The sequence below is a fragment of the Theropithecus gelada genome, chromosome 3 (genome assembly GCF_003255815.1).
Source record: "Theropithecus gelada isolate Dixy chromosome 3, Tgel_1.0, whole genome shotgun sequence".
Taxonomy (NCBI): domain Eukaryota; kingdom Metazoa; phylum Chordata; class Mammalia; order Primates; family Cercopithecidae; genus Theropithecus; species Theropithecus gelada.
The window spans coordinates 24,468,759-24,496,141 of NC_037670.1; the positions used below are offsets into that span (position 1 = coordinate 24,468,759).

Genomic DNA, 27,383 nt, shown 5'->3' on the forward strand with positions numbered 1-27,383 from the left:
TTTCTGGGTTTTCTTAATAAAATGAAAAAAAAAAATAAGAGCTCGATGCTTGTTGTAGACATTTAAAAAAGAACATGCATTTGGGTGTGCATGCATAAAAGGTTTGCCTCCTACAAGTATTGTGGGCTGCACTTTTTCCAGAACATGCCTGTATTTTTCAGACATTTACAAAAATGTACAATATTGCATGTTACTTACGTATTTTTATATGAGGATATAATTTATGTTTATTACAAATTTGTGTTTTGAAAATATAAGTGAAGCAAAGAAGGAGGGGAAAAAGCAAGAAGCTTCTCTGCCTACTTAGTAGTATTGTAATATATATAGCTGTCAATATTTTTACTTTGCCTTTTTATTTATTTTTTATTTTTTGACTGTTACAAAAGGTTATTTAACAAAAAGTCTAATATGAAAACATACATGACCTAATTTTTACATATAGTAAAACAGGCCCTTTGGAGAGGGGACATGGGTTTCTGTGTTGAACAGCCATTATTTATACTCATTCCAAAGTTTTTAACATGATAATATTATTTCCTTGTATTACCACCATTCCAATATTGTTCTGCTGCCAGCTAGTTGACATCTCCACACATTCATCTATCACAAGATTCGGAAAGGGATCAAGTCCCCGTAATATTCCTTGGACGTGTCTGCCACCATTGAATTTCATTTTTCAACTCGGGAAGGTGAGCTTCGCTCATGGTGTCTGTTCCTCAGGTTCACAGATGCCTTGGAATGGAATGCATGGCCACCCCCATCTGCCTTTTTAACAAAATGGGTCTATGATATAATTCTCCTATATACTGTGATTTTTAACTAACCAGGTGGAATATCAGAGCAGTTTTCCATATTGCTAAGTGTTCATCTACTACATCATTTTCCTGCAATGTTTTTGAGGAGGGTGGGCGTTCCATTGTATGGATGTATAAGGGAGGGATAAAGACATGAATGAGTCATGAGTGAATCTTCTGTTGTGTCCCCACAGATGTGGAGGTTCAGATGAGTCTCCTCTCTTTGCTCTGCACATGTATCACATTGAGAACCATGTGGCTGTCATTCAGAGTGTTCTCAGCTCCTGACCTTCCTCCCCATATTCCATACAGAGAAGTTAGTAAGGGAAAAAGAATGAGAACTTGCTCAATCTTTAGAAAATGGGAAGAAAAGGTTTTAGGATAAATAAAAATAGTGCTTCTTTTATTGTGACAGTGAATTTATGGTATATTTATTTTATATTATTTTGTTTCTTTCTTTGGAGTAAAACGTGAGCAGACTAGTGAAAGGTCTTGGCAGATTCACAGGAGATGGGTTTGTGCAGGAGAAGCACACAATGGAAATGTACACTTTATTCATAGATTCTGCTGCCCACAGTCACTGGGTGGGCTGTGCTGGTCTAGTGTGGTATTTGCTGTGTCTCAGGGAGAGTGGAAAAGGACCCTGTCCTGACAGGCTGGGCCTGGATGGGCCTCAGGTAGGGGCCGTGTGCCGTACTGCCCCCTAACTTGGTCTGTGTGGTGACCTGGAGGACATCTTTCCCTAGGGAGAGGAGGTATCAGGTGGGAAAGGCATCCTGGTTCTTAGGCTGCTGGGTGGTGTAGGGATGAGGCCATTTAATAGCATAGACTTGGGGTACAGGTGAGGAAAGCTGAAGTGATATCTGCATCTTAAGATAATTTCCCCGTAGGATAATGTTTGGGAAACGGTTTCTGCACTACTATATTCTAGTTAATAGGTGTGCCTTGGCCAGAGGCAGTGGCTCACGCCTGTAATCCCAGAACTTTGGGAGGCCAAGGCAGGTGGACCACGAAGTCAGGAGATCGAGACCATCCTGGCTAACACGGTGAAACCTCGTCTCTACCAAAAATACAAAGAAATTAGCTGGGCGTGTTGGCGGGCGCCTGTAGTCCGAGCTACTCGGGAGGCTGAGGCGGGAGAATGGCGTGAACCCGGGAGGCGGAGCTTGCAGTGAGCCGAGATCGTGTCACTGCACTCCAGCCTGGGCGACAGAGCGAGACTCCGTCTCAAAAAAAAAAAAAAAAAAAGAATTATTCTCTTTGAAGACGACAGGAATCAATCAAACATTTTGTCATTAGAAATGAGGAAGAGTTTCCTTTGTAAAATTTTGGAACAGAATTTACCACTCAGTATCCCCAAATTAACTTTTTATTGGATCACTTTCGAATATTGGTCAAATAATAGCACCTGTTTTTCTCTTTTTTAGTATCCAATAAATAAATTTGTCTCTTAGAAAACAATATTTTTATTCATTAGAAAATGAAGGATATATGCCTGCATGTGTGTTATACGTAAATAAATATGGGAGGGAGAGACAGAAATTGAGAGAGAGCGAGCGTGTGTGAGAGAAAGTGGAGCAAATGATGTACATTGGCACCAGCAGACAATCAGAGTTAACCAGGAGAAGGGTATTAAGAGTTTTGTGTATTATCTTGTGGCTTTTCTGTAAGTTGGAAATTATTTCAAAATAGAGGGGTAAGAAATCCCACTCTTCACAGTTTGATTTGCATTAGGCAAGAACCAGGGAGTTCGGGTCAAATCATCACTGAAGCATTAGGTCCTGGTAGAAATGCTAATCTTTCCTGCTTCAGGGAACAACTGAGGGCTGGATTAGCAACCAGGAGGCGTGGGTGAGGCGGGACCACGCAGGGTTTTCTCCCATGGCTATTTTGTTAGCAAAGCGTTCATCTTATTTAAAACTGGTGTTTGGTAAATGCATAATCGGGCGTCACATGATGCGGGGGCCACAGTTAACATTTCACATTGATGCTTCTTAGGAGAGAACAAAAAGCAAGGACTCTCGGGGAAGCTGAGAGAGCTTTTCTCCTCAGCACTACAAAATTCTAGTGGAAGCTGCCCAGATAAAACAGCTCAGGACTTTGAAATTTTCGGGGAAACAAAATTTTAATCAGCCTGCCATCTTATTCATTGTTCAGAGATGAAAAGAGCGGAAATCAACACCCCCTCATAATGTAGGTGCTGAGAACTTAAGTTCTGATTTTCACAGAATGATTTTCTTACAATATACTCTTTCTTTCCTTTTCCTTCTTTCTTTCCCTCCCTCCCTCCTTCCTCCCATCCTCCTTTCTCTCTTCCCTCCTTTGTCCTTCCTTTTTTTCTCGCCCTCTTCCCTGTCTCCTCCTCCTCTCCTTCCTCCCCCTTTCCCTCCTTATGTTTCTCCTTCTCCTTCTCCTTCTATCCTAACGTGAGGTGATAAATCAGAGGTATATAATAAAAGCCAGAACGGCTTGGGCTGGTGGGCAGAACTCTGACACATGCTGGCCTAAAGTCTGAGTGAAATCCATTTACTGAACGTCCAACTCTGTGACCAGGAATTGCCAGATGACTCAGGATTTGGTCTATTGTGTTCTTCGGGTCCCTATTGAGACCACACCTCTTTATGGGTCCTGCGTTCCTGTAGCTAGATTCAAAGCAAAATGTTTCTTCCAAGCAATTTCCTGAAAATGAGTAATTAGAGTCCTGAAACCCTCTAAGGAATGTTCAGGCCTGCATTTGCTGTACTTCCTTCGAGGAGAAAACAGACCTGTGACCCTGAACTTATAGCTTGGATTTTAAACATGTCATGGGGCCCTCACATGGCATCTCTGGGTAGCCAAAAGTTCTATGAGGATCTGTTGTCTGCAACATGGATGTCTGTCAGAGTGAGACCAGCTCGCTGACATTCCGGGACGTTTGTAGCCATTTCAGTTATTTGGATTTTAAGTAAATACTTGAAAACAAGACTTGGGTAGGTTTATTTTTCCTCTTTATTTTTCTTGTTTACTATAAGCCTAGAGTCCTCGCGTTTTCAACAACTTTGTTGTAGAGCAAATAAAAAGTGCAAGGATTTGGAAGGAGAAAATGAAACTGTTCTGGAACACTCATATGAAATGTTGAATAAATATAGGTTGTTAAAAATCAGCCAAGCAATGGCTGTTACTGAACATGGCCATCTATTAACATGAAATAAACACCACCTGCAAAGTTTCCTTTTAGGAGAAAGGAGCTCAAGTCCTCTGTCCTAGTAATTCTGCGAAGAATTGGGCTGTGAAGGGCTGGCACTCGGGGCAGTGGGGTGCCCTCAACGCCTTGGTTCCAAGGTGCTTGCAGCCCATGTGAAGCCATGCGGAGTCCCATCACATCTGCATCCTGCCTTGGTCTCAGTGCAGTGTGTCACACGGCGGCACACCGGTCACACCTGCTGTGGCAGTCGCCATCCCAATTGATGCCTTTTCTTTTTTTAATTAAAAAAAAAAAAATCTCCTGGCTGCATATCATCAAGAAAAACAACATTGTTTTCAGGGTCTCTTATCTCTCCACTCCCAAATATCCTGTTTCTTTGGGCTGGACAGCCAGGACCAATAGAAACCTCTTCCTGCCATTGGCTGACTTCATTTCCCAGACTTAGCACAATCTCATCCGCTCTAAACAACCTCATCAAAACTACTTTCTGGTCAGAGAGAAGCAATAATTATTATTAACATTTATTAACGATCAATAAACTTGATTGCATTATGGCCAGCACTATTAAGGTAAGGAAAGGGTTCCTTTTAATTTGACAAAATCTTGTTCTTGTTACTCTTTTCTTTGGTTTCCTTTATCAAGGCAGATAAGTTAGGGTTGGGCAACACCCCCACTGCCACAATAGAGGACAACAAGATTTCCTTTGCACTGCCTAGTAAATTTCCTTTTTCCTACTCCAACCATCCGCAAGGCTTAAAAACTTCAAACTCAGAAAAAAATTGGGGTTTCTAAATTCACTGTTGAGTGCCGTGGATTACTTTTGGAAAGGCTTTTCGGAGCGCTTCTGAATCTTCTGATTCTCTAACTATCCCTAACGGTGCCTGGATGTGTGTCTGAGAAAAGGCAGCAGACTCGGAGAGGTTGGAGAGGTTGAAGGGTCAGGTCAAAGCAAAAGATGGGTTTGTGAATGTCGGACATTTGGAGGTTCTTCGGTGGCTCCTTAGCATCAGGGATGCCAGGCAGTCCCCATGGAAGCGAAGAGATACTCGGCAAGTGGCTGCTGGTAATGGGACGCAAATGTTGACTTGATTTGGGGGACATCCATGCTGAGAACTGAGTGTTCTCGTAACTCAAACGGGGGTAATTTGGTTTGTTCTGTTCAATGTTTATCTTCAATAAAATACCTGCTCTCTGTGCACCGTGAGTAAGATTTCTTCCTAGCGATGGTTAGGTTTGTGGGGTTGGAAAGCAATGGCCGGTCGGTTCTCTGGGCTCTGGGGTGTTTGGTCTGATGCGTTTCCTTGCCTACGTTTTTAATAGATAGCATATAGAGATTAACGTGGAGGTCAGTCTGCACAGGTACAATCCTAAATATGGCCTGATTCCTGGAAACAAAGCCAATTGAATGGTGACTGCAAGTCTAGGGGCATGCAGTCTTGAGTGGGGGTCTGTTCCGTTGTTTTAAAGGCCACCATATCTTCGTGACATTTGTAGGAATGTAAAAAAATCAGCAGCAAAAGCAGATACTGAGTGGAGGAAAAAGAAAATTGTATTTGTTGCATGTCTTTAGTTTTGCTGCGTGAAGGTGAAAAGCATTTGGTGGTGTTTTCATGAGGCTTCATGAGGCTTTCAGTTCGTTGGAAAGTGCATAAGAAAATGGAAGTGTGCCCAGAATTGGGCCAAGGCATTTTCAAAAATATTCTTTGGTTTGGTATTTTCATAATTTGAAATGTTTGTATTCGATTTGACTCATATGTACCATAGAAACTGTGTTTCAGAAGTTCAGCTTTTATTTCTCAAGGTGTGTTCAATAATATATTAAAAATCTGTGTACCAAGAACTTTCACCTTATAGAGACTTTTCTTTCTTTGGCTTCAAGGATTGGAATCTGCTGAAATATGGCTCCTGTAGAAAGGAATTATAAAATTGAGGGTTAATGTGCCCTACTTTTAGCTGCATGAATAGAAATTACTTAATTTTGTGACACAAATTGCTATTTTTTTTGTTCTTGTTTTCATCCTTATTTATATTCGTGTTTGTTAAATCAAATATTCTGTGTCAATCTTGAATAGCTTGGGTACAATCTTATGTGTTTTTTCCCCCAAAAATTAGTGCATTAAAAAGGACATTGAAATAACAGACCATCCTTTAGAAGGTAGGTACATTTTGCAAAACATCCAAATATGTTATACTGTTTAATTTAAAATATACATTTATGAATACATGAAGCTATTTTGAAAGTTTGAATATTTTTTGATTTTCTGAATGATTTTTTGGAAATAATAGTTTACACTTGTCTAAGATACTATGCTTGATTTAACATTTTATTCCATTGCATTATGTGTTTATTGTACGTACCCAAGTGAACCTTTAGAATGCTGCAGGTGAATTTTTTTTAAATCTTCTGTTAAAATAGTCCCTTTTTATAGGTGACTTCCTTTAAGACATGTTTCTGTTAGATTTCCTGGGTAAAGTAATGAGATGATTTTACAGCCTTGTTTATAGGGTGGAAAAAGGAGGTCCTGAGTCTGTTGACTACAGTTTTAATTACATTAGCGCAAAGCCCAAATTAGCGTAGGGAAAATTATGGCTGTCCACTGGAATTAGGAAACAGTACCCCATAGAGGCAATTTCCAGTCTCCAATGCACTCTGTTTTTTTGTTGTTGTTTCAGTAAATAAATCAGTTAGTCGATTAGGTATCAGATGCTCTGAATTTGTTGTTGGTTTTCTGCATTTAAGTGGAGTTTTTATTTTTTTGCATTAACATTTGTAAGACCCTATGAGGCACTATGAAAAGCTAAATATTCTTATCCAGTCTTTGTGATTCTTACCATCATTTTTCCTTGGCAACTTGAAATTGAGAACAAAATATTTCAACTGGAAGAAGTAAAGGAATTTTGGAATTTTGGGAACTTATGTGAGAGTGCTCATTTACGTCTAAGTGTCTGTGAATTTTAAGATCAGCTGAAGAGTTCTAGTAAAGACTTGGAAGCAACAAAGCCGATGGTTTGCAGACAATTCACGGATCGGTTTTGGTGCTTCCTTTGGGCGTTGGTGACATCTGACAATATTGACAGGTGCTGAACCTCACCGGCTCCACTGTCCGCACAAACAGCTCAGTGTTTGCTACAGACTCCAGGAATCCTGCTGTTGCCCTGAAAACCCGATTGTGCTTCAGTTAGGAGTTTTAGCCTAATTTCCCAAAGACTTTCCTGATTCCTTTTTTTTTTTTTTTTTAATGCCATCTGCAATTTGGGAAGTCTAATGAAGCCTACAGTCCTTTCTCAGAATAATACTTTCAGGTGCATAAAAAGAAATACATAGAATTACAACAGAAATACAGTTCTCTCCCCGGACCTTTTAAGGAGAACATGAACCCCAGGTTGCAAGTTCTGATCCTAAGAAAGATCCTTACTGTGTAAAAAGGGAATGTGGGGGATTTTCCGTCATCACAGAGATCTGACATTGAAGGATGTGGAGAGGGCCAGCAGCCGGCAGCAGCATTAGGGGAAAGCATCTTGAAAATCAGGATGTGGAAAGTTACTAACAAGGCTTGGTGGAGATCTGAGGGCACCCTAATACTATTTCCATGACTTGCCTGAAGAAGTTACTTTCTTTGAATTAACAGAGGTTGGAAGGTTTGATGGTAATTGAAACACGACCTGATAGGACTCGATTTTATTCATTTAAAGACATGAAGTTTGCATTATATACGCCATGTTTGCACATTTGCACTCCTTGAACATTTGCTATCACATGTGAAGGAAACTTACTAAGACCAAGAGTTACATGAAGAAAGTTAACTCCACATAGAATTTTGATGGATGTGATTAATGAGTTTAATAGCTACAGATAGATGATTTTTCATCAACCCATTGGCTAAGTGAAATATGAATTGCGTCCGTTCTTGTTACTTTCAGGGGATTCCGGGAGAATGGAAGGAAGGCCAGGGGCAAAATGCCGCTGCCTTGCTCTGCATAAGTCATTTCAGAGTATGCTCTGAGTATCTGTCCTTGCTGAAAAGTGGCTTTATAGGCCACTACTGTAAAACAACTTGCTGCTCCTGGTCGTGGGCAGCTCTGTGATCCAGGCTGCCCTCTGTGGACACCGCACACTTCTCCCTAGCCTTCCGCCTGTGTGTGCATGCACCCATGCACGCCAGGCACCCTGACTCAGTGACCCCGGAAAGCAGGAGTGAGAATGGCTCAATCTGTGGCCTTTTGTTTCCACATGAAATACAGTGCAGGACTGCAATGCTTTCAGACAATGTACTGAGCCTGAACCATTTCTTAATTATCTACATTTATAAGTGATTATCTCATAACATTTTTGTTTTGCAAAACAGATCTTTATTTAAACACAAACACAGGTTAACAACTCTTGAAAACAAGCATACATAAAAATAAGTAAATGAAGCAACCATTTCTGTTGTCTTCAGGAAAATATGACTGATACAGTTAGAACTTTAGAATAAGATTCCCTTTGTGGGGGTGGAGACCCAAAGCTGTTATTGGCATCCCAACAACTTGGCGGATTTTTTGGTTTAACAGCTGATACATAAGAGAATCACAGAGTAAAGGCCACGGGGAAGCCAGACGGATGAGAGTTTCTCTGAAATGCGAAACCTCAGAGAAGAGACAGGGACAGTCTCCAGGCTGTTCCAGTGTTTGGTAGCACACTGTGCTCTGGCGGGGTCTTTTCTTTGGAGCTACCTCAAATGCTCCAGGAGAGCCTTCTTGTCCGCTCTTTCAATCCCACAGGATAGAGGACAGCTGCACCCTGGCCTGGGGATTCTGTCAGACCACCCCTGACCGCACTTCTCTCACCTTACGTGGCCACAGACACACTTGCATTTGCTTCCTTCCTGTTGTGACCCTGGACAAGAGAGCTAGCCTGTTTGACCTCAGTTTCCTAACCTGTAAAATGGGATCATAATGGCTACCCTGTCTTGCACCAATCCTCAATAAATGGCGGATGCCATCAGACACCCCCCAGTGGATGTAACCTTTTCTACCATATTGTCTTTCAGGCTCTGCACTCAATCCTCTTAACATTTCCCACAGCCCCACTTCAGCTGTGAAGCCCACAGCCACAGACTGCTCTGATGTGTGGCCTCCCACACCCAGACAGGGTACATCTGGGCCTGGGCAGCCACAGGACAGGGAAGGAAGGAGGAGGGAGCTTGCAGGGGTGCTTGTTAAAGGTGTAGCAGGGCAGGTGCCACACACAGGGGCAGGTGGAGCATCCAGGGGTCACCCGAGGTGGTGCTGGTCAGGGTTGGCTTCGTCCTGCTCTGAGCCGAGGCTGCTGAAGGAGGGCAGAGGCCTACGGCTGCATCGCGTTCCTGGTTAGGACAGGAACAGCACCCTGGAATACCCCACTGGCTGCTTTATTCCCGAATTGCAAAAAATACTTCTTGTTTTTTAGCATAAATTATAAACAAAAAATTCTCATGGTAGACAAAATGTTTAAAAGTCATAACAAAACAGATCCTAACCAACCACAGCAAATTCCTAACAGTTGGGACACATCTCTCCACCGTGTGTATCTGTTTGGCCTTATAGCTACCTACCTGTCCTGCTCTTCTCAGTTAGCATTGTTTTACAAACATTTCCCCATGTTACTAAAATTTTTTGATAAGCAGAATTTTTATGCTTCATTATATTCTATCTAAAATATGTATTATAATTTTTGTAACCAATGTCCTCGTGTATAAAGTGATGCTGCTTGCGATGTTTCACTAATTATATTGCAGTACACCATCTATTTAATTTTTTGAATACTTTTTATTAGTATCGGTGCCTAGAAAGGAATTATTGAGCCAATGGGTATACATAGTTTTAAGTCTTTGCCAAATTTAAATATTTGCCAATTTAACAAATAATTACCAGATTATTCTCTGGAAGGATTATACCAGTTCCCCCTTTTTCTAGCCACATGTGAGACCATTTCCACACTACACCCGTAACAACTCTGAATATTTTACTCTTTGAATCTTTGCCATTCTGACAGGTAAGAACAGAATCTCATTTTTTTTTTGTACTTCTTTAATTTTAGTATTTCACTACATTTTTTTTGTTTGTTTGCTGTGAACCCATTTTGGCTAGTGGCCCAGTGTGACCTCTGGATTTTTTTTCTTATTTATACTTTTATTCCCTGTTTGGTCTAGCTTACTTTCCACATATTTCCCCTATTGAGCTTGGCCAAGACATGTTTTATGAAGTTTAACATCGATTCCCGTCTGTCCGCTCTCCCACTCTTCATTTTCTTTCTTGTCAGCACATTCTCCCAGCTTCGCTGGTGTTTGTTGTTGAGTGTGAATAATTTATGTGTACCCACTGACATCGCAGAAGCTGTTTTTAGTGATATCTTATCCATTTCTTCTGTGTCCTCAGCAGTGACTGGCAAAGGGTAGAGGTTCAATAAGCACTTGTTGAAAACATAAATTTTAATTTTAATTATTTGAAATTAAGATATCTGAGTAATGTAATCATCATTGTAGACTTCAAATGGGATTCTTGTTTTTAGAGACATTTCTCCTAGTAAAATAACATTAATTAAAATTGACTTAAATTGATGTTTAAGAAAGTATAAAAAGTAGCTTGAATTCATAATCGAAACTAACATCATCCTAATAACTGCTTGCTATGTGCCAAGCCCTGTGCTAAACTCTCACAGTGTCTCATGTGATCCTCACAGCAGCCTGGGTACTGCTGCTTTCTTACAGATAAGGACAAAGGATTAGAGAGCCCCAGTGACTTACACAAGTCACACAAATCTGTCTCCCTTCTCTTTATCATCATCTGATCTCTTTTTTCCTGCTATTCACCGTAGCTGTAAATAGCGAATTACTGTGCGGAGAAACATGATGTATTAAGTGTTATGGAGACACATTTAAATAATTGGGGAATGAAAATTATTATTGCTGGGTGCTTTATGTTATCTCCTCTTCTGTGAAAAATCCCATAGGCAGCAGTTCTTATACTCTAGGTGGCTAATCAAAACAAAGTTCTAGAAAATTCAAGAGGTAAAACTCTAGCACTGAATTCTATATTTGCTCAGTGACAAGAATTCTTTCCATATTTGGTGAGATCCAAGAGGCAGTGCTTCCAGATTCCAGATCAGCTGCTGATTTAAATTTCCTCATCCCAAGTATCAACTTCCTTACACTCGTCTTGGGCGTCAATAATGAACACGCAGGTCAGAGTTTTCCATAAGGCCTTAACAAGTCTTTCAGCAGGGTGTTCATGGAATTAAACTCTGGGAAGAATGGCAATCTGCTGTTGTACACAGATAAGTACAGAGACATTTTGAAAAGAAATGCCAAGGCCAAGCAAAATGATTTATTTTTAAAGTGCCACATCAGAATCCAATCATAACATTAACATCAGGGCTGTTACTTTAAACACATTTGTTAAAAACAATGCTTGTTGAATTTTTGAAAATATAATAACATTATGCAAAGATCCCGCACTCTTGCATGTAACACATTCCACTTTTAAATCCTTCTGCCTTGATGATTTAAAATCTCCCTTGCTGTCATGAAATTACAGTATAGCAAATCATGTGTTGATTTCTTTTTTTTTTTTTTGTAAATTTACCAAGTATTGACACTGAAGACAGGACCCTTCTCCTCCCTCCACATTCACATTGCCCCCAAGGCCATTCATTCAGATCACCAGCCAGCAGTGAGTTTCTCATCTCCATGCTCTTTGGGTTTCATTGGGTTTTATTGCATCTTTTTTTTTTTTTTTTTTTTAAATTTTGACAGTGTGCACATGATGCTCACCTTTGAGGAAGAAGAAACTGTTGAAACAACCCTTCAGAATCTGTCAACACAATTAGTTTGTGTCTCAATTTGAGGTAGATGTCCCAAGACATTGCTCCAAGTTAAAAAAAAAAAAAAAAAAAGTATGTGGTTTTGCATTGCATAGTCCTCTTTGGATCCATACAACATGTATGCCTTCCCTGACCTTCCAGAGAGCATCAAAAACATGAAGGCTGAATCTGGAGAGCACAGCCCACTTTTATCTTTGGCCCAAGGAGGCTCTTGGTACTCTGTATTTCTTCGTGGCATCCTTAAAATAGCCTCTGTGGAAAAGGGATTGGCCTTATCTTCTGTGCAACGGATGGGAGGCATAGATACAGCCGCTGGTAAGGGGAAGTGGAAAGAGGCCCGTCTGGGAGAGGGTGGCCTGGAGCTTTAGTATGATGCTGCAGGACTTCCCCAGGTGAATGCACCTCTTCTGGCCCTAGCTCCCTTATAGGAAAATGGGGGTGGTCCGCTCCGCCTTCTCCACGGTGACTATCTGATGACTATGCTGCCGTCAGGACGTGGGGAGCTAACAGCAGTGCCCCTATTGGATCCTGAAACTGGGGAGGGTCCCTTGCCATGGGCAAGAGAAATGGGCTCCCACCTGGCTTTGGGGGTTCACACCCTGGCTGTTCTACTTCCCAGCCATTTCACCTCTGACAAGCCACAGCCTCACAGGAGGTAGGCTTTTCCATCTGTGCAATGGGTAGAGTGACAGTTCCTACTTCACAGGGTTATGGTGAGATTCACCAAGTTGAAAGAACCCAGAACTGTACATGGCACACAAAAACTCCTCAATCAAAGTTAGTTAATTTTCCTGTTCATTCAAGCCAAATACATTTTTCTTCTAAGACTAAAATCAGGGAATCTATGAAAAGCATTTCCCCCCACCTTTTTATTTTTCAATTTCTGCAATAGTTTGTGAATTGAATTTTGTTTTCAAGTAGCCAATTTGACCATTTTCTTGTGATGAACATGTTTTTATCTCTTCATTCTAAAGTGAGATCTCTGACAGAAACAGTGCGCTCCCAGTTATTCACAAGCACCTGATCTGCATTGGAGATTGCTTAAAACAGGGCTGGGAAATGCTTACTGGTGAGTTCACCTGACACTATGCGTCCTGGAAGGACACAATCAGGGCGTTGTTACCTTCTGCATCTCCCTATACTTCTTATTCTCCTTCCATACTCTTTCTCTCTCTTGCCATCGCTATCCACCTGGAAGGAGGATTGAAAAACACAAAGGACAACAATGATGATGAGGGGGACCCCCCTGGACCTCTTAAATGCTGAGGGATCCTTCCTGGACCTCTTTTCATTCATTCCAAACTGCCTCTCATAGACAATCACTTCTCTCACCCCAGGAAATCTGGGACAGTGCAGGTTTGCAAGCTTGATCTGGAATAAAGAAAACAAAGGAGCACTTTGAGAGGCTGAGGCGGGCCGATCACGAGGTCAGGAGATCGAGACCATCCTGGCTAACACAGTGAAACCCCGTCTCTAGTAAAAATATGAAAAAATAGCCGGGCATGGTGGTGGGCACCTGTAGTCCCAGCTACTCGGGAAGCTGAGGCAGGAGAATGGCGTGAACCCAGGAGGCAGAGCTTGCAGTGAGCCGAGATCATACCACTGCACTCCAGCCTGGGTGACAGAGTGAGACTCTGTCTCAAAAAAAAAAAAAAATGGAAAAGAAAACAAAGGAAAAGATGGACCAGGAGGCTTGGCCTGTGCCAGGCAAAAGTCAGCAAAAGCAGTCACTACACATCTCCTTTTGAGTTCTAACTTTTCACTTCATCTTGTGTGAACTCCTAAACTGGAAGCATATTTATATTCACATAAAAGTAAGATATTGTCCAAGGTCAAATGTAAGTGACTTTTATGAGTTATTGGACTTTCTGAATTACTCATTCTACCAACTTGAATTAACATAGTTTTGTTGACTTTTATTCTTTGTAAACCAAACAGTATGAACTCGGTTGAGCCGGTCTTAGGAGAAAAGATGTAAAATATGTGTTGCTAGGGTAGCATTCTAGTGAAGGAAGCCCCTTCTTTGTTTCTTGTGCATCCCTGTGGTACCTCTGTCCATCCCAAGAGTTGTTTTCATTGACTCACTGTTGAAAGCCCATGCCTATTGTAACCAATTTTGATAAGAAGCTAGTTACAAAATAAGCACATGTATACATTTTTTAAAGCCTTGTTCTTCTGGAGATGGAAAACATCTTTTTTTAGATCACATGTTTACTGCTTTGGTAAACAGTAAAATGCTGCTACAGCAATTACCTTGAGGATAAAGGATTTGTAGACAGATACTTCCTGCGTTCACTTCCTACACAGATAGCCAGCCCAACCAGAGACGCACTGATGCAGGAAGGGCCCCCAGTGGAAACTTCCTCTCTCCGAATGCGCCGTCCATTATTCGTTATCTCCTCTCCAAGGGGAATAAGCTTGTTGCTCCAGCTTTTCTAGGAGAAGTCTGTCTTGAAACAGGTAAAAATATGAAGTTTCTAAAGTAATGGTTTCAGTCTCTTGTTCTCATCCTCGGTGTCATCTACTTGCTGATTTTTAAGGGGACGTGATTAGACTAGAATAGACTTGTCTATGAATAACGTATCCTGTAGGCACCTCTGTCTCCTTTGAATCATGGAAAATGATGCATGATTCGAATGTTTTATATTTGGTAGAAAAGTAAGTATCTTTGAGATTCAATGGAAGGCCTTTTCTGTGGTTAGTTGAAAGGTCATTTTAGATTTTGCTTTCTTTAGTCAAGCAGAGATTACCAGATTTGGGTACAAAAAAATATCAGCTCACAGATTGTTCTCTGGGCTGATTTTGCAGCAGTTACTAAATTCCAGCGAATGCATTGTTTAGGTCCTTTGAACCGAAGCAAATAAAACCACAGTGCACACACACTGAACAATAGGGCATCATCAATTAGCCGTCTACAGGATGTGTCCTTGCCGACTGGCCCCTTTGTAGGAGGAAAAAAATAGATCAAATCAACAAACAATAACACTGAACAATAAACTAAACAAAATAAATAGCACCTGGAAGCTCCTCAAGCACTGGCGAAGCACCAAAGGGTGATGTGATGTTTACACACTCTACACATGGAAACCCACAGCTCCACCCAGATCTCCTGCAGCTCCCTGAAATACTCAGAGAACTCAGCAGCCATTCGTTGCTGGGTCACCTCATGGTAAAATACCCTCTTTGGTGATCAGAAAATGCTGAGCCTCTAAAATGCTGGGGATCCTTCCTGGACCTGTTTTCATTCACTCCAAGGTGCCTCTCATAGACAATCACTTCTCTCACCCCAGGCGATCTGGGACAGTGCATTGCAAAGGGAAGGAGGCAGTATCTAACAGAGCATTCTGGCTGGCCTATTCCATAAGTGCCGATGACTGCCCGGTGCGGGGCAGAGATTGCATTTGACCCCGAGAGACTGCCAGACATGGTGAGATGCTGTCATGTCTCATGTAGATGTTAATGCACAAATATATTCTTTTTTTGTTACACTTTATGTTCTAGGGTACATGTGCACAACGTGCAGGTTTGTTACATATGTATACATGTGCCATGTTGGTGTGCTGCACCCATTAACTCATCATTTATATTAGGTATACTCCTAATGCTATCCCTCCCCACGGTCCCCACCCCACAACAGGCCCTGGTGTGTGATGTTCCCCTTCCTGTGTCCAGGTGATCTCGTTGTTCAATTCCCACCTATCAGTGAGAACATGCAGTGTTTGGTTTTCTGTTCTTGCGATAGTTTGCTGAGAATGATGGTTTCCGGCTACATCCATGTCCCTACAAAGGACACGAACTCATCCTTTTTTATGGCTGCATAGTATTTCATGGTGTATATGTGCCACATTTTCTTAATCTAGTCTGTCATTGATGGACATCTGGGTTGGTTCCAAGTCTTTGCTATTGTGAATAGTGCCACAATAAACATACATAATGCATGAATATAGTCTAACGATTTTATCCACATATTCAATGTATGTATTTTGTATTTAACATGAAATTAAATTGAAATGAAATTGCCCAAAGAGATATTTTCCTTTAGGGACTCATTTCTTCACATACTTTTGCTTATCTTGTTGGAAGACACACTGTGAATCTCAGTACCCTGTTTGAATGAAGACTGCTTTCCTCCTATGCATCTGTTGCCCCTAGACAGTCATTGTGCAGCTTGTCACCTTTCTGTGAAACTCCACGAGACAGCTCCAGCATTCATCCTTACAGGTGCTACCTCCTGACCCTTTTGCTTCTTTGCAAAATGACTTCCCTGATCTCCTGAGTCTGTATTGTTTGCAGTGCTGCCTGAACCACATTTAGGTGGTGCTACAGGACCAGACAGCAGACAGATTTGTCGTGGATGCCTGATGGGATAGGACCCTGTTGGCATCCTCTCTGAAAATCACCCTTGCCTGGCTGGGGATTGTTTTATTTTATTTTCTTTAACCTGTAGCAAATACAGGTTCAGTATCTCCATTGAATAATATATTGTAGAAAGAAAGGCAGTAATAAAAACTTTGTTCATTTTCCCCATTTGAAAAACAATTATTATAGGAGTTTAGAAAATAAAACTTTAAAAACAAAATTAAAATAATTCATGTTATACCATCAAGGGTCTTTTAATACTCGATTCTTTTTTGAATTTTTTGTCTTTACTCCTATACCAATGTATTCTTTATAAAGAATAAAATTTGAGAAATTAAACTCATTTTTATTAGTACCTTTCTATTCACTTTTTTTTCCCAGAATAGTGGAAAAAACAAAAACAAAAACAAAAGAGAGAAGTGAGGGCTGAACTTGTTACAATTTAGAAATTGAGGCCCATGTTTCTTCTTAAGGATCCAATTTCTCTATATGAAGCAGATCCAGACTGCCTGGGGGCAGGTCTCTTTCCCACCACACTTTTCACTTCCCTGTGCCTCGTTTCCTCATCTGTAGAAGAGAGTCAGTCATGATAACAACTCGTACTTTTTGGTAGTGTTGCAAGGATTAAACAGCTCAATACATGTATGTGCTTTGAACAGTAACGTGCTGTAGTGTACAAAAGATGTAAGTTGCAGGCCAGGCATGCTGGCAGCTGCCTGTAGTTTAACTTCAGTTACTCGGGAAACCAAAGCAAAGGATCTCCTGAGCCTCGGTATCTGAGGTCAGCCTGGGCAACCTGGCAAAAGACCTCATCTCATAATAACAACAACAACGATAATAATAATGTTAGCTGTTCTGGGCTCTTACTGGTTACTTGTCCTACTCACGGTCTTCTTATTTAATTTACTCTCATATCTTATTTGTTTTTTCTGAAGTAATCAATTATCTTCCTTGTGTTTGTTTCCAGTATTTGTCTTTGGAAAGGAATCCTGCTTTTATACCTGGTTATTTATAGCTTCTTCTAAAGGGATGAAAGTATTTCCCTACACAGTCATGCATCACCACGCTGGGTCAGTTCCGAGAAGTGAGTTGTTAGATGATTTCATCGTGCAAACATCACAAAGAGCACTTACAGAAACGTAGATGGCATAGCCTGCTGCACACGTAGGCTACAGGTTATATGGTGTAGCCTGTGCTCCTAGGCACAAACCTGTGCAGCATGTGACCAGGCTGCATACTGTAGGCAATTGTGACACTTAACACAATGGTTTTTATGTATCAGAATGTAGAAAAGGCATAGTAATAATGCAGTATAGGCCAGGTGCGGTGGCTCACGCCTGTAATCCCAGCACTTTGGGAGGCTGAGGCGGGCAGATCACGAGGTCGGGAGATCAAGACCATCCTGGATAACACGGTGAAATCTCATCTCTACTAAAAATACAAAAAATTAGCTGGGCACGGTGGCACGCACCTATAGTCCCAGCTACTCAGGAGGCTGAGGCAGAATTGCTGGGACCCGGGAGGCGGAGGTTGCCGTGAGCCGAGATCTTGCCACTGCACTCCAGCCTGGGCGGCAGAGCAAGACTCCGTCTCAAGATAATAATAATAATGATTATTACTAATAAGTATTATTACTAATCATTATTATTAAGAAGGAAAAAATGGTACACCTATACACCTGTATAAGGCACTTACCATGAATGGAGCTTGCAGGACGGAAAGTGGCTGTGGGTCTGGGTGAATCAGTGAGTGGTGAGTGAATGTGAAAGCCCTAGGACATCACTATCTACTACTGTAGACTTATAAACACTGTATATTTAGACTACACTAAATTTATTAAAATATTTCTTTCTTCAATAGTAAATTAATCTTAGCTTACTATAACTTTTTTTACTTATTAAAACCTTTTGACTCTTTCGTACTCACTTAGCTTGAAACACAAATACATGGTTCAGTTGTACAGAAATATTTTCATTCTTTATATCCTTACTCAATAGGTTTTTTTCTATTTTTTTAACTTTCTAAACTTTTTATTAAAAACTAAGGCACGAACACACATTAGCGTAGGTCTACACAGGGTCAGGATCATCAATATCACTGTTTTTCATCTCTACATCTTGTCCCTGTGCCACTGGAACGTCTTCAGGGACAGTAACCTGCATGCAGCTGTCATCTCCTATGATAACAATGCCTTACTCTGGAATCCCTCCTGAAGGACCTGCCTGAGGCTGTTTTACAGTTAACTTTTTTTTTTTTTTTTGAAATGGAAAAAGTACACTCTAAAATAATGATAAGAAGTATGGTATAGTAAATATGTAAACCAATATCATAGTCAACTATTATCATTATCAACTATTATGTACTGTACATAATTATATGTGCTATACTTTTATACAGCTGGCAACACAGTAGGTTTGTACACCAGCAACACCAAAAATGTGAGAAATGCATTGTTCTACAGTGTTACTACAGCTATATGTCACTAGGCCATAGGGATTTTTCAGCTCCATTATAATCTTATGGTACCGTCTTCCTATATGCAGTCTGTCATTGTCCAAAACATCATTATGCAACTCCTGAGTGTATGCTAATTGCTTTGTTCTCATGCTATTCCTTTGAGGACAGTAGAGAAAACATAAGAGAGTAACAACTGTTATTCCATTTGGTGGCTGAACTGACATGTTAACCAGACTTTCAACAGCCGAACTCAGCTGCATTTTGGTGAGCCCAGAAAATCAATAGTTTTGATAATTCAAAGTTGGAGAAATGAAAGACATTCATTGTTTCCTCCCATTCTTATGCTTTGGTTGATGCCATTAAATAAATGAATGTGTTTGTGCAATGGGGAGAGACAACTGTTCTCTGGAGTGGATCTAGAGGTTAAGAAGTCAAGCTATTTTGAACCAGCTACTTAGAGTGGCACATTCTTTAGGGGAGGTGAGCAGGCATCTACGGAATTATCATATTGCAGGTTAATCATGATTAAGGATCTATAGAACCTCGGCCTGGCGCGGTGACTCACGCATGTAATCCCAGCACTTTGGGAGGCTGAGGCGGGCGGATTGTCTGAGCTCAGGAGTTCACGACCAGCCAGGGCAACACAGGGAAACCCCATCTCTGCTAAAATACAAAAAATTAGCCGGGCGTCAAGACCAGAAGCTCAAAACATGCCTTGTTAAAGTTCTATGCCTTAAGTTCTGTGGCTGTCGTCATGTAATCTTTCATTCATGCTCTTGGTGCCTATTAAGAAGCAGGCTATCAGTACATGTCCATTTCATAAATGAATGAATAATTTCCTGGATGACAAATGCATGAGTGAGTGCATGAATCGGTGATGTGGCTGGCACCCTATATTAAATCACAGAGAATTGCTTATTTATTTTTATTTTTATTTTTTTGAGACAGAGTCTTGCTCTGTTGCCCAGGCTGAAATGCAGTGGCACGATCTTGGCTCACTGCAGCATCCACCCCCTCCCGGGGTTCAAGAGATTCCCCTGCTTCAGCCTCCCGAGTAGCTGGGACTACAGACGTGTGCCACCATGCCTGGCTAATTTTTTTTTTTTTCCCTATATTTTTAGTAGAGATGAGGTTTCACCGTGTTAGCCAGGATGGTCTCAATCTCCTGACGTTGTGATCCACCCGCCTCAACCTCCCAAAGTGCTGGGATTGCAGGCGTGAGCCACCACGCCTGGCTGAGAATTGCTTTTTATATAATGAAAGATGGAGTCCATTTTCCCCAGATGCATACACTATTGTAATATACCACTTATATTAACAAATCCATACTTTTCCAAAAGAGTGGTTTGAACTATGACTTTGTGATTTATTTTTTAAAAGTTTTATTTTATATATTTAAGGTGTACAACATGATGTTTTGATATACATGAAGATGGTGATAAGGTTCCTATAGTGAAGCAAATTAACATATCCATCATCTTTTATAATTATACATTCTTTTTTTGTGGGGCAAGAGCACCTAAAATCTACTCTTCAAGCAAAAATCCCAAGTACAGCACAGCACAGTATTATTAAGCACATCCCTTATGGTATACGTTAGATTTCTAGATTTGTTCACCCTGCATATTCGCTACTTTATATTCTTTGACCTACATCTCCCCATTTCCCCATTCAGCCTTTGCTTGTTTGTTTGTTATAGATTTTACATATAAGTGAGATCATGCAGTATTTGTCTTTCTGTGTCTGGCTTATTTCACTTAGCATAATGTCTTCCAGATTCATCCATAATGTAGCAATTGGCAGAATCTCTTTTTGAAAGCTAAATGGGCCAGGCATGGTGGCTCACGCCTGTAATCCCAACACTTTGCGAGGCCGAGGTAGGTGGATCACTTGAGGTCAGGAGTTCGAGACCAGCCTGGCCAACATGGTAAAACCCCATCTCTACTAAAAAATACAAAAAAACTAGCCGGGAGAGGTGGCGGGCGCCTGTAGTCCCAGCTACTCGGGAGGCTGAGGCAGGAGAATGGCGTGAACCCAGGAGGCGGAGCTTGCAGTGAGCTGAGATCCCGCCACTGTACTCCAGCCTGGGCGACAGAGCGAGACTCCGTCTCAAAAAAAAAAAAATAAATAAAAATAAATAAAATAAAAATAAAAATAAAATAATTAGTGGGGTGTGGTGGTGGGTGCCTGTAATCCCAGCTATGTGGGAGGCTGAGGCAGGAGAATCACTTGAACCTAGGAGACAGAGGTTGCAGTGAGCCAAGATTGTGCCACTGCATTCCAGCCTGGGCAGCAGAGTGAGATTCCATCTCAAAAAAAAGGGGGGGGCTAAATGATATTCCGTTATATATATCTACCACTATTTTATGTATTCATCCACTGATGGACAGACACTTTGGTTGCTTTCATATCTTGGCTATTGCAAGTAATGCTGCAATGAACATAGCATTGCAGGTATCTTTATGAGATAGTGATTGCATTTCTCTGGGAAAATACCCAGAAAAGGGATTGCTGGGTCATGTGGTAGTTCTATTTTTAATTTCTTTGGGAACCTCCATACTTTTTTCCACAGTGTCTGTAACATTCCATGTTCCCACCAACAGTGTGCAAGGATTCCCTTTTCTCACATTCTCGCCAACACCTACTATTTCTTGTCTTTTTGACTATAGCCATCGGAACAGGTGTGAGGTGATACCTCATCGCGGCTTTGATTTGCATTTTCCTGATGATCAGTGATACTGGGCACCTTGTCGTGTACCCATTGGTCATTTTTATGTCTTTTTGGGAAAATGTCTATCCACATCCTTTCCCTATGTTTGGGAAGGTCAGATGACCAGGGGACTGCCCAAAATCTAATGAGTGCTGCTGAGTACATGATGGTCCCTTCCAGGCTGTGGATGGAAATGTTTCACTTGCAAATTAAAAGCAGAAATACAGTTTCCAGGCAACTCATAGCCTGCATTTTGCTACATGACACTTGCCTTGATAAGCAAATCCAAATACCACTTTCATTTTCATTGAGCAGCAACATCTACCAGCATTTATACAGGATTTGCATTGGATCATCGCAATGTTCGACTTTGGCAATCTATTATATAATAAGTCTTTCTGGGCATGAACTGGTGACAAATTGTATTAATGTTGCTATGATAGGGACTATTCATCTTTCTTCTTTTGTTCCTGCAGTCACCCCTTTGAAATTTCAGTGAAACTGTAGCAATCTTTTAAATATGTCTGCTGGTATCTAGTGTATTGATTCACACTGAAGGTTTCTGTATTCATTGGAATCAGGCAGATTACAACACAGTACAACACATACAATCTGTATGTTGTACAGATGACAACATAGTACTTATAAATAACATCTGTAATGGCTATGAGGTAGCATAACATTTTCAATAATAGCTACGTTTGTTTTTGTTTCAATTTCAAGATGATCTGCTTTATAATAAAGATTAATTTTAGCAAGTAACTACCAGCTTATCTAAGCCAAATAGTAAAACTGAATACCCTTCTGTAAATTTAAAATTATCTACCATATTATTTAACTTAGTGAGCCTTACTGGTTAAAACATCATATATAGGCCAATGAAAATGTGATCTTTCGTAAAATCTAAAGTAGTCTATTATCTTGATAAGATTTTTAATGGACTGTTTCTTTAATTATTTAAGAATTCATATCACCATTGTTTTCACAGTATCGGCATGTAAAGTGCTACTCTGTAAGTGTTTCCAGAATGAATGAATGAATGAATGCACGAATAAATTATGCATACTGAAATCTTTCCCTGAGTGAAGCATGCAGTTGGCAATGTATGTGATTAAAATAAATCTGACTTGGTTCCTCTCCTAGAAGAACTATAATCTAGTTTTTAACGAGTCAAATAAAAGGAAATGACCTTATTTGAGAATTAAAATGTTGGAAAAAAACTTGATTGGTAATTTAGGAGTTCATTGTTTCTCAACCTAATTATATTTTGGATCAGCGTACTCTTAACTGTTTTTAGGATAATTAAAAGGAACTCCTAAGAGAGTTAGGATTCTGTTGGAGGAGTAAGTATACATGAAACAATCATAATTTAACTAATTTGCCCACAAATGCTAGCAGGAAAATATACTAAAACTTAGATTTTATTTTCCATTAGTTATTTTTCTTAATTTCTAACATAATTTTTAAATGAAACTGAGAGATGTTTGTCAAAACACCTCCCAAGTGATGATTTCCATCAGAATATGAACTAGACACTTTTCCTCCAGTGGGATAAGAGCCAGATTTTCGTAATCAGAAAAATTAGGGCATGGTCAGGCAAAGGAGTTTACATGAAAAGTTTTGCAAAATTAGTATTACTTTGAAAATTTCAGGCTATTTGGCCACTGCAACCAGGGAGTCACTTAATTCTTGGCATAAGCTCCAGCACTTTTGGAAATTGACCTAACTCTATAAGGCAAAAAAAAAAAAAAAAAAAAAAAAAAGCCATATAGTGCCCTAAAGTGGCAAAATTTTTGTTAAAAACAGCATCCACAAGTACTATACTAGTTTCTCAGGACAGCTGTGACAAATTATTACAACCTAGTGACTTAAAGCAACAGAAATTTATTCTGTTACAGCTTAGGAGTCCAGAAATCCAAAATCAAGGTGTTGACTGGGTTGGTCCCATCTGGAGGCTGTGAGGAAGGATGCATCTGGTGCCTCCTCCAGCTCCTGGGGTTACCTGCAAGCCCTGTGTTCCTTGGCTTGGACAGTAGTCCTCTCTTATCCGCGATTCCACTTTCCATGGTTTCTGGCAGTTTCATCTGCTGTCTGAAAATATTAGATGGCCATTTCTAGAAATAAATGAATCATACGTTTTAAATTGCTCACCATGCTAAGTAGCATGACGAAATCTTGTGCGATCCTGCCCTGCTCCACCCAAGACGTGAATTCCCCGTTTGTCCACTGTATCCATGCTACAGATGGTACCTGCCTGTTAGTCGCCGCCGAGTAGCCCTCTCGCTTATCAGATCGACTGTTGTGGTACCACAGTGTTTGTGTGTAGGTATCCCTTCTTTTATTCAGTAATAGCCCCAAGGCACAAGAGAACTGATCCTGGCAATTCCAGGCATGTTAAAGAGAAACCGTGAAGTGCTTTCTTTCAGTGAAAAGGTGAAAGTTCTCTACTTACAAGGAAAAAGATCATATGCTGTGGTTGCTAAGATGTACGGTAAGAATGAATCTTCCATCTTTGAGGTTTGAAGAAAGAAAAAGAAATCTGTGCTTGTTTTGCCATTGCACCTCAAACTGCAAAACTGATGACCACAGTGGATAGTAAGTGCTTAGTTAAGATATAAAAGGCATTACATTTGTGGGTGGAACAGAAAGTGTTCCAGTGAATGGCAGTTGGGTTCAGTACTATCTGAGGTTTCAGACGTCCCCTGGGGGTCTTGTAGTATGTCTCCCGTGGATAAGGGGAGACTGCTATAGATGCATCACTTCAGTCTCTGCTTTTGTCATCCCACAACGTTCTTCTGTATGTTTCTGTGTGTCCTGCTCACCCTCTTATGAGGATGCTGTCACTGGATTTAGAACCTACCCTAATCTGTGATCTCATTTTAATCATTAATTACATCTGCAAAGATCCTACTTCTAAATAAGGCAATATTCTGAGGTTTCAGGTGGACATGAATTGTGGGGAGACACTACTTAGCCAACTACAGGCGGGAAGGAGACCAGGCAGGTCTCAAGGGTGGCAATTTCGCCAATGCACGTCGGTTGCTTATTGGAAGAGCCGGGCTCCATTCACCAATATCTCCCAACAGACAAAGTCCTGATGGCAAGATCGTTATGCTCAGACTTATGTATAAATCATGTATGTGCAAACAACATTTTGAAAGTGCCAATGCAATTAGGTTTGTGGAAGAAAAAACAAGACTTTATAGCGTCTATGTCAACCATTATATGGTTAAATCCAGCATAATAGTCCAAATAAAATCACTGTAAGGCAAAGTGTTTACTCTGCAACCGTTTCAGTTTCACAAGATACTGAGTATGATGTTGTGGTTTTCCTTATCTCATCATTTTACTTGTTAAGTGTCGAGACGTGCAAAAGCTTAGGGCAGCCCACACAGTTCGTCAGAAGCACACGTGAGGAGTTTGCTACTTAGGCAGCCAATCACCCCCATTCTATGTGCCAAGCCTGGACTAATGGATGACAGTGCTGATTACATCCTATGAAAAATGATTCATGTGGCCGTCTTCAGGAAAGTCTTCATGTTGCACCTACACAGTCCTAAGACTGGACTCATAAAACAGCATCATATACTAATATTATTGTCAAGCACTATGATTTCTTTTTTGTCTTCTGTTCTTCTGTCTTTGATATCTGTACCTAAATATTCAGGTGTTACTCATTCTTAGGAAACGGGTCAGATTCCAAATAAAAATTGAAGTTCCTCTTATCACTGACTATGAGGGCTCTGCAAGATTGTCTTGGGAAAGAAGATTTACCTTAGGGGCTGGGTCAGGGGTTCTTGTCATGTCTATGTGTGCCCTTGTCTACGTCCAATGCACACAGGATGAAAAATTGCTCAGCTCAGGTGCCCATAGCCCATCTTCACCTCACCTCAAGCTAAGACACCAAGAAGCTCCCAGTGTTCATGAGAGAGCCAGACCCATGCACACGGGATGAAAAAGGGCTCAGCTCACGTGCCCATAGCCCATCTTCACCTCACCTCAAGCTAAGACACCAAGAAGCTCCCAGTGTTCCTGGGAGAGCCAGACCAATGGAATCCTGGGCTTGCATCTAATTTGGCTGCGAAAATGGAGATGGTGCATATTCCTGCAATGTGAGAGTCAGTCCCACTTGCTCTATTTTCACTGTAATTACTTCTCTGTACAGTAAGGATTTTCTTAGTCTTACAAAGGCAGGAAGAGGACAGTTAAGCTTGTAAATGCAAACCATGAAAACAAAACCTGTTGCCAGGATATCTTGTCCCAGGGTACAGTAGTACTTCCCATGTAACACACATCCTCTACCATGTCACTCTCCAAAACTGTTACTGGGGCCGGTCTGGAGTCCAGCATGAGTGAGATATGTCATCCTTATAAGTGAGATAGACTCAGCCTCGTTGTATGCAAACACATCTCTGAGGCCTTGAATATTATGATTTACCTACTGGAAAAAGAGCAACTGAGTTCAAGGGAGAGAGAAGATCGAATGTTAGGATGGACTATTTTGAGAGCTATCTCAGGTCATCAAGAAGATTACACTAAAACCTTGGGGAGATAAATTTGTTTAGGACATGCTAAATATATGTTTTCCTTTTTTCTTTCTATTTAAAAAAAATCCGAGTTGCAGTCACATTATTAGGTCAGTAACATTAGAGGTTTGGTTCCCTCATATGACTTTCTGCATGTACTTAACATTTTTTTCTTGTTTAAATGCTAGGCATAGTATGCACCCCCACATTGGTTTGTAGCCACCTCTAAGTTATAGGGACCTTACCCTTTAACTATTTATTGTTAGTGTCATGTCCATAAACAAGCCAATGGCTCAGCATAAACTGATGCTAAAGAAAGCCCATGCCTGAGTGATAAATGACCTCAGCTATTTCTCTTCAGTGTTGTGAAAGTTATTTTTAACAGTAGGTTTTGTACTAGATTCTCTAACCACTCGGTATTTCACATGGTCCAATTTGGTTAACTCGACTGGTTACAGCATACGCTGATAAAGGCAACATTACAGGTTTGCTCCTCATGAAGACCAATAACTTCTCAGAGATTTAAAAAAAAATCTCCCTTCTGTGACCACAAGCAGCATCACTCATGCAAATGTCAGAAGAGAGGAATTGGGAGTGAGTGAGAGTCTAGCCCAGTGCAAATATTTCTACTGTTGAAAAAAAGTCGAGGCGCAGTGGCTCACACCTGTCATCCCAACACTTTGGGAGGCCAGGGTGGGTGGATTGCTTGAGCGAGACAAACCTGGGCAACATGGTGAAACTTGTCTCTACAAAAAGTAGAAAAATTAGTGGGGCATGGTGGCCTGCACCTATGGTCCCAGCTACTTGGGAGGCGGAGGTAGGAGGATCACCTGAGCCTGGGGAGGTTAAGGTTGCAGTGAGCCATGATTGTACCACTGCAATCCAGTCTGGGTGACAGAGTGAGTCTGTCTCAAAAGAAAAAAAAAAAGAAAGAAAAAGAAAAGTAAAAAGAATAACTCAAGTATCAAGTTGCGATCCTATAGGAGACATGGGTTTCTGCATGAAAGCAACTATGTCCACTCCCCTAAACCTGGTGATTTTATTGGAAATACCTCAAGTTAATTTTTACGCTAATAACCTCAGCCCACTCACACCAAGGCTAAAAGTTACCAGAGTTATGAACAGAGCCATTGCCCACCTTTTCCCCCTAAATGTTTTTGTTGGTGCACATCTGCAGAAAGAGGCCGTTTACGTGGAATTCAAATCTGGTTGTTTAGTCTACAAGGAGGGGGGAAGGATTCTGTCTCTTTAATGTTTATAACGGTTGGACAGAGCTTGTCGGGTGAAGGTTAATTGCTCTCCAGTTTAAGCAGTTCTGTGCCCAGATGGGTTATCAGGGCTGAACACTCGTTACAAGATTAATCTCATTTCCGACAAGACTTCCCTTTCCTTCAACTGATTTTTGCATGGCCATTGGAGCCGTCATCAGCCGTTAAAAGGAGGGTGGATTACTCTGGGATATTAATGCTGGTATGTGGTGAAACAATGCACAGTGGTGTCATATCTCAGGGAA

General features: G+C 40.9%; 1 protein-coding gene and 1 pseudogene across 2 annotated transcripts in view; one reads left to right on the top strand and one right to left on the bottom strand.

Annotated features, from left to right (window-relative positions):
• Positions 1-27,383, top strand: part of ERG (ERG, ETS transcription factor) — a 263,757-nt gene that overhangs the window by 159,003 nt on the left and 77,371 nt on the right. The window lies entirely within an intron of this gene.
• Positions 503-704, bottom strand: LOC112620621 (annotated as a pseudogene).